Below are 9,460 nucleotides of genomic sequence, written 5' to 3'. Positions count from 1 at the left end.
CCGGATGTTGGAGACGCCGCATGGAGGACACGGCCGGCCGGCCGGAGGCCAAGCTGGGGCCTGCCGGAGTCGGGACTGGGGCTAGCCGACGGAGAAAGCCGGCAGGACAACACGTGACGCAGTGCTTGCCGAAGGTCAAGCGGTGGTGGGGGATGTGAGCTAGCTGTGCATGACGTAGGTGGAGGAACTGAGCGAGGGGAGAGGGGAGGCTGCAGTGAAGGTGCTGGGTGCGGGGTTGCGCGGTCGTCAGGTCGCCCACCTGGCCTATGCGGCTATGCCCACAAAGTGTTCGACATAATCTCCAGCCTGGGTGAAGTTGTCTGGTCTAAACACACTGCTGCATTAGTAGCAGATGATTTGCAGCTGCGCGATAGGTAATTCAGTGGCCGCGATGCTTCCCACCACACGTAGGTGATTCAGCGGACGCGATGCTTCCCCCACACGATGGCATCATGGAGGGCTTCGTCTTGAAGTACTGCAGCAGAGCCATAATGATACGCTTTATTCGTAGCTCCTCAATTCTGAAGTTGTACCTGAATCATTGAGCCAGCTAAATGGCCCAGTTTTGTTGCACCGCGGGCTCACATGTGCTGATGATGTGAATGTTACCACGCAAAAATCAAGTGATTTTTAATCTTTTGGCTCGGCAGTGTGAATCTCTTGCAAAAATCTACTTAGCTGACCTCTTTTCCTCTTCTAAAAGCGAACACTGCGGTGCAGTTTGCTTCAGTATTATACAGCTTCACTAGGACATTAGTAGAGCTGACCTCTATTCCTCTTCCAAAAGCAAGCACTGCGGTGCAGTTTGCTTCAGTATTATACAGCTTCACTTGGACATTAGTAGATGATAGGTGTACAGCCGGTACAAAGGACATGATAAGAAGTTAAATACTTCATCTTGCAAAAACACGATTCAGGTAACCAAATGCCTGCGTCTAGAATTCTCCTCAGTTTGAAAAAATACTTTCAAAAAGAACATCAAAATGAAATAAATGATGGAAAATGTTTTGGGAATTTTCAAAAGATGTAAACTTCATCAATTAGACGGTTCATACACGCACCGGTGCGGGTGGTGAGATTAAAAACCGGCCGAGGCCATCGATGGGAAGGAAACATGCGACCGAGTACCATTCTAAAGTCGGAGGACTACGGCAAGCCAATGAAAAATACCCCAATACCTCCACAAGGCAGGGTTCATGGCGAAGGGAAAGATGATCGCGTGACCGTGATGAGGAAAAAGAGGGTGACAAAGATAGCCGCAGCATCGCGCGGGCACACGGCTAGTAATTGTATATAACTTAATTCTCACCTCATGAAGCGCACCCATTAAGACATTTGTTATTTCAAAAAAAAACTATTCATTGATACATCATGCGTTATTCTTGGAAAGCTATACAATCATATTAGATAGGAGGTGATGGTGCACGGGTCGTCGTCACCGCTGCCGCTGCCGCGTCCAGGGCAGAAGTATTGGAACAAATAACCTTGCAATCATCGAGTGATGGATAGCACTCGTTGTTTGCTAAACAACAGTAGTCGCAAAACTTTTGACTCTCGCAGGCGTGACGAGGGACACACAGTCCGTTAGGTAAATTGATCCTTACGCTTTTCATGCCTTCCAGTATTCTGCCTATGGAACAGACAATCAATTGATACTCATATTACCCTCTGTTTATATAAATAAACTAAGAAGTAGTTCATACAACAACCAAACAAGCAGACAAAACACGCAATCACTCAGAAAAGCTGTGAGAACTTCTCAAGAAACGAAATCATGTATAGCATGAGGTAAGTGCTCGATCATGGAAGATTAGTATTGGAAAAACAAGTCAACTGAAGTATCACAATATGTCGATCGGGAGTTTATCTGCAACTTACACTGGACATGGCTAGGGAAGCACATTAAAAGAAGCACGCAGAGGATAATTGGTGTATGGAAACGGCTGCTATACTTTTCCATGTTCAAATTACTAGGCGGTCTTGTTTGGTTCTCGTTTATAGAAAAGTAGGTTTTCTGAGAAACGATGACAGATACTTCGTATATATCTTCATTGGGTTGTTCTAATATATACCCAGCAATCAACGTGAGATACAAGGGCAAAGAAGTAAAGCGTGCAATCAAAACAGATCACAAAAATCATGGTTCTTTCTATTTTGCACGGATATGGTCCCAGCTAATCTTTGTATTTATGTCATACATATTCCTCATACATCTATATTTAGGTTTCTGTAGGAAAAAAAAAACTCTAGTCAGGGGCTAACACTTCGCACAGCTAGAGATCGGAACCTAAACAACTATAGCTAAAACAGTAATACTACAGGTACGGACGGTTTATTACAAAAACAAATTACGGACTGGAAATGCTACACAGTGCGCAGCCTAGAAATCAGATTGTGGCCCGGATTTTGAGCGCAGATAAAAATTTCAACCAACCTAAGCACTACACGTCAGTCCGTAGGCTTTCCGTAGCTTGCCCAGTCCGTAAGTCTAGCATTTTCGATAGCTAAAATCATGGTTCTTACTATTTTTGCATAGATATCGTCCCTCCAAATTTTTATTTATGCAACTAGAGTTTTAATATTATTCAAAATAATGTATTTACCATAGTTGAAAAAATCTACTACTTTGATTTATTATCCTCTAACCAGTAATTGCTTTTATGCCTCATTGTTTATTAGCGGTTAGACACACACAAAAAAGAACAACTCATCTACATATTATTTTCTGGATAATCTTCCACACCCTCAAATATTACTATTGAGGGCTTAGATATATACTCTATATTCTATTCCAAAACTCAGCTGAACCATTGAGGTATTACATGCTCATTGACAATTTCTAAATCATCAGCTCACTCGCATTATAGTTTTTTCCCCGCCATCTTGTCCATTTTGTTTGCATAAACATAAAATATTAAATCAATTTTTTTCTATTCGTAGGTATTGCATGCTGTTTAACTTTGTCTAAATCGCCTATTTAATTTTAAAGTGTATTCAGCCTATTGGTTCATATGAAAACAATTTGCTATTTTTTTCTTTAATAGCAGCTTTAATTTCATATGTAAAATAGTGCAATAACTTATTTCAAATTTATATATTTAATTTTATATGAAGTTCATAAGAGATACAACATTTCAAATATAAATAGAATAATATATAAAAAAAATATTATTTATATATTAAGACTAAGACATCTAGAGATTAAATGAATTTGAATTCAAAAGTTCTTCACATGGTGATATTAATCATGTCAACTCATTGTATTTAAAAATCTTGTATTTTAGCTACTTTTTTGTTGGTATGTATTTTATCTACTCTATGTGTTTCATATTAATTAGTACAACTTTATACTAAACAAATGTAAATTAATATGGAACGAATGGAGTATTACTTGTCTTTTTTGTGAAACACAATACAAACGCAGACACTCACATTTACAAACGCGCGCACAACCTACCATATTGGCACCTCCGAGAGAATTAGTCTGAAAGAGTGATCCGGTGGGTCCGAGAGACGGAGTTTGAAGACTGATCCTGCAGGTTAGCTTAAGATTATTTCAAACGGCTTCATATATGATCTAGGTGGTGAACAAATTTGAGGAAAATAGGAGGCCCACACAAGGTGAGAACTCCATCTATTCATGAGGACAAATAATAATGATATATATACTAACTTTTACACGTTTTCAATTTTTAATAAGCTAGAAAAAACAAGACAAATAACAAATTTAAAAATAAAGAACACATAACAAGTCTAAAGTATAGACATAATACAACAACCAAGAAAACATAGAGATGTAGGCCTCCCCAAGATTAAATAGCAGCAATTTGTTGTTTCAACTCCTCCCTAGCAATATTGAAATGGAACCAAAAAAAATCATGGAAATGGGGCTAGGAAATACTTTCTTGATGGCAACAATATTATATGTGGTTTCCACCTAGTTGGGACTCAAAGTGCAGAGTGTTGAAGTAAGGGTGATTTTCGCCACAAGTGTGACTAGAGTGTTTATATCAAACTGTAGGGAAACATGATTAGTTTTTCCTTCTATCCTCTTCAAGTAATATGTCAAGTCAAATAAACAATTTTGTGTCCCCTACTCCACAGAGTATTTGTTATGCACAATGGTGTGTAAGCAATCCAAAACTTAAAGTAAATATAGTAGGCAAGGTGTTTTTGTATTTTCGTAATTAATAAGTACTAAGAATGAAAGTGCAAGTAAATCAAGTTTAAAAGTTATTTTTATGGTTTAAAATGGAGCAGGTTTCATGGGTTCACTTGATCTCTACCTCATAAGCATGTTGGCAGTGAAAATGAACTATATAACAAACACCTAGTGATAGCAAGCAACATTATGTTGTCAATCAGCATTCATATGGGGCATCACGTCCAAGCATAGAGATCATTCAACACATCTCACTAATACTCCCTTGATAAGGAAAAAAACTCCCCAAACCAAGGTTAAGAATAAATAGAGTATTGCCTTAAGATCTTTTACATGAAGTGGATTACATAATTCCACCTTGAAGAAACAAGGCCACCTAGATGAACAATCGCATACATAATTCTTTTTATCCCTACTAAGGTAACCAATGAAAAGGTAAACAACCAAATTAGCACATGAATTTGGGTCACTTCCACATGCATAATACCAAGTTACTCCACATAACACACACATCCCCCTCACATTGGTTCTTGCATACAAGTTTGATCAAGACATAGCATACATGAATGGGGTAACATATGCTTCTATCAATACATCAATCACAAAATATTCATTACATCTCATTGATCATTTCATAACAAAATATCCACCATAAAAACATTAAATATGTGATCACAATCATGAAGACAACTCAGGTGAAACTAACTACTGAAGGTGGAGGATAGAGATAGATTGATACAAGTTAGTTCCACAAACCCATAGTTAGGTGATCTACTCCCTCTTCATCATGATGGGGGTGGTGATGCATGTGTTGATGGAGGCAAAGGAGCAACCGGGGGCGATTCTGGTGGGGTTTCCCCTCCCAATCTTCGCAAGAACTCTTTGTTTTGTGTATTTCTCTGTTGATGGCCACCCCTTCGCGGCTCCGCAGATGGCATCATATATGTATATATAGATAGGTGTTTTTACGGTAAAAAATAATCATATGGCGTGAAGACCGAGGCAGAACAAGACTTAGGGGGCCGATCCCTCCTATGGCACGGCCTAGGGTGTTGGTCACGCCATGGGAAGGGGGCTTATGGGCCTTCCTCTGGCATTTTACTTCTATCGTTCCGCTTATCTTCTCACATTTCCTCAAAATATGACTGATACATTGATGCATGTAAAATGCATGCAAAACTGTGTAGTATGTTGACATATATTCCCACATATTTGCAACATATATGATGTTATATCTGTGTTTTATGTTGATTTTTGGGGATCTACGAATGATTCCCTTTATTTTGGGTATAACTCTGCAGGACAGGAAAATCCTGTTTTGTGTATTTTTTTGCTTTCAGGGACCTAAACAAAGTTAAATGGAGCTAGGACTTTAGGGATGTCAATATTTCGTCAAGAGAAACGTCTGGGGCACTTGGACATAACGAGAAGGGCCAGGAGGGCCAAAAAAGTCCAGGTGGCGCGCTGCTATGCGTGGAGGCAACAACTTCCTTGTGACGGTAAAGCACACGTCCGTTGGGAACCCCAAGAGGAAGGTATGATGAGCACAGCAGCAAGTTTTCCCTCAGAAAGAAACCAAGGTTTATCGAACCGAGTAGGAGATGAAGGCCACGTGAAGGTTGTTGGTGGAGGAGTGTAGTGTGGCGCAACACCAGTGATTCCGGCGCCAACGTGGAACCTGCACAACACAATCAAAATACTTTGCCCCAACTTAAAAGTGAGGTTGTCAATCTCACCGGCTTGCTGAAAAAAAAGGATTAAACGTATGGTGTGGAGAATGATGTTTGTTTGCGAAGAACAACAGAGAAAAGAGATTGCAGTAGATTGTATTTCAGATGTAAAAGAATGGACCGGGGTCCACAGTTCACTAGTGGTGTCTCTCCAATAAGATAAATAGCATGCTGGGTGAACAAATTACAGGTGGGAAATTGACAGAATAGAGATTCGTATACATATCATGATGACTACTATGAGATTTAATCAGGGCATTACGACAAAGAACATAGACCGCCATCCAGCATGCATCTATGCCTAAAAAGTACACCTTCAGGTTAGCATCCGCACCCCTTCCAGTATTAAGTTGCAAACAACAGACAATTGCATTAAGTATGGTGCGTAATGTCAACACAAATATCCTTAGACAAAGCATTGATGTTTTATCCTTAGTGGCAACAGCACATCCACAACCTTAGAACTTTCTGTCACTGTCCCAGATTCAATGGAGGCATGAATCCACTATCGAGCATAAATACTCCCTCTTGGAGTCACAAGTATCAACTTGGCCAGAGCCTCTACTAGCAACGGAGAGCATGCAAGAACATAAATAGCACATATATGACAGATCAATAATCAACTTGACATAGTATTCAATATTCATTGGATCCCACCAAACACAACATGTAGCATTACAAATAGATGATCTTGATCATGATAGGCAGCTCACAAGATCTAAACATGATAGCACAAGAGGAGAAGACAACCATCTAGCTACTGCTATGGACCCATAGTCCAAGGATGAACCACTCATGCATCAGTCCGGAGGCGGGCATGGTGATGTAGAGCCCTCTGGTGATGATTCCCTTCTCCGGCAGGGTGCCAGAGGCGATCTCCAGAATCCCCCGAGATGGGATTGGCGGCGGCGGCGTCTCTGGAATTTTTTCCTTATCGTGGCTCTCGGTACTAGGGTTTTCGCGACGGAGGGATTAAGTAGGCGAAGGGGCAGCGCAGGGGGGTGTCCGAGGGGCCCACACCATAGGGCGGCACGCCCCCCTTCCTGGCCGCGCTGCCACGTGGTGTGGCCGCCTCGTGGCCCCTCTCCGTATCTCCTTCGGTGTTCTGGAAGGCTCCGTGAAAAATAAGACCGTGGGCTTTTGTTTCGTCCAATTCCGAGAATATTTCTTGTGTAGGATTTCTGAAACCAAAAACAGCAGAAAAACAGGAACTAGCGCTTCGGCATCTTGTTAATAGGTTAGTGCCATAAAATGCATAAAAACATTATAAAGTATGACTAAAACATGTTGGTATTGTCGTAAAACTAGCATGGAACATAAGAAATTATAGATACGTTGGAGACGTATCAAGCATCCCCAACCTTAGTTCCTACTCGCCCTCGAGTAGGTAAACGATAAAAACAATAATTTCTGAAGTGACATGCTACCAACATAATCTTGATCAACATTATTGTAAAGCATATGAGATGAATGAAGTGATTCGAAACTATAGTTTGCTAACAAAAAGATAATGACTAAACAACTGAATCATATAGCAAAAACTTTTCATGAATAGTACTTTCAAGACAAGTATCAAAAAGACTTGCATAAGAGCTAACTCATAAATCAATAGATTCTTAATAGAAGGTTTTGAAGCAACACAAAGGATGATTAAGTTTCAGCAATTGCTTTCAACTTGTAACATGTATATCTCATGGATAATTGTCAACATAAAGTAATATAACAAGTGAAATAAGTAAACATGTAAGAATCAATGCACACAGGTTGACACAAGTGTTTGCTTCTAACATAGAAAGAAGTAGGTAAAGCTGACTCAACATAAAGTAAAAGAAAGGCCCTTCGCGAGAGGAAGCATGGATTACTCATGTGCTAGAGCTTTTTATTTTGAAAACATGGAAACAATTTTGTCAACGGTAGTAATAATTCATATGTGTTATGCATAAAACTTCTTATAAGTTGCAAGCCTCATGCATCGAATACCAATAGTGTTCGCACCTTGTCCTAATTAGCTCGGATTTCCATGGATTATTATTGCATTACATATGTTTCAACCAAGTGTCACAAAGGGGTACCTCTATGCCACCTGTACAAAGGTCCAAGGAGATAGATCGCATTTGATTTATCAGTTTTGATAGATCTCAACTTGAGGACATCCATACCGGGACAACATAGAAAACAGATAATGGACTCCTCTTTAATGCTTAAGCATTCAACAACAGATAATATTCTCATAAGAGATTGAGGATTAATGTCCAAACTGAAAACTTCCACCATGATACATGGCTTTGGTTGGCGGCCCAATGTTCTTCTCTAACAATATGCATACTCATACCATTTAATCATGATAAATCACCCTTACTTCGGACAAGACGAACATGCATAGCAACTCACATGATATTCAACAAAGGTGTAAAAAGTTGATGGCGTCCCCAGAAACATGGTTACCGCTCAACAAGCAACTTATAAGAACTAAGATACATAGCAACATATTCATCACCACAATAGTTTTTTAAGCTATTTTCCCATGAGCTATGTATTGTAAAGACAAGATGAAATTTTAAAGGTAGCACGCAAGCAATTTACTTTGGAATGGCGGAAAAATACCACATATAGGTAGTTATGGTGGATACAAATGGCATAGGTTTTGGCTCAAGGTTTTTGGATGCACGAGAAGCATTTCCTCTCAGTACAAGGATTTGGCTAGCAAGGTTGTTTGAAGCAAACTGATGTCTACGGGTGCTTCTATTCTTGTAGACAGTGTTGGGCCTCCAAGAGCAGAGGTTTGTAGAACAGCAGCAAGTTTCCCTTAAGTGAATCACCCAAGGTTTATCGAAATCAGGGAGGTAGAGGTCAAAGATAGTCCTCTCAAGCAACCCTGCAATTAAGATACAAGAAGTCTCTTGTGTCCCTGATGTCTACGCATGCTTCTTTTCCTGTAGACAGTGTTGGGCCTCCAAGAGTAGAGGTTTGTAGAACATCAGCAAGTTTTCCCTTAAGTGGATCACCCAAGGTTTATCGAACTCAGGGAGGAAGAGGTCAAAGATATCCCTCTCAAGCAACCCCGCAATCACGATACAAGAAGTCTCTTGTGTCCCCAACACACCTAATACACTTGTTAGATGTATAGGTGCACTAGTTCGACGAAGAGATAGTGAAATACAAGTAGTATGGATGTATATGAGTGGTAATAGCAATCTGAATAAAATATGGCAGCGAGTAAACATGCAACATAACGATAAATAAATGGAGATTCGATGTTTGGAAACAAGGCCTAGGGATCATACTTTCACTAGTGGACACTCTCAACATTGATCGCATAATAAATAATAACTTCTCTCATTTGTGCTACATACACTCTTTTGTTGGATGACAAACACCATTCGTTGTGTAGGGATACAAGAGCTCCCTCAAGCCGGAGTTAACAAGCGCCACAACATTCGGCATTCATATTTAAGTAACCTTAGAGCATAATAGATCTTTGCAAATAAACCGAGAACTAACATAGCATACACACTGTCATCATTACACTATGAAAGGGGGAATAGATCACATCAATACTATCATAGTA

Source organism: Lolium rigidum, chromosome 7 (assembly GCF_022539505.1).
Source record: "Lolium rigidum isolate FL_2022 chromosome 7, APGP_CSIRO_Lrig_0.1, whole genome shotgun sequence".
Lineage (NCBI taxonomy): Eukaryota > Viridiplantae > Streptophyta > Magnoliopsida > Poales > Poaceae > Lolium > Lolium rigidum.
This window is presented reverse-complemented; position numbering follows the sequence as displayed.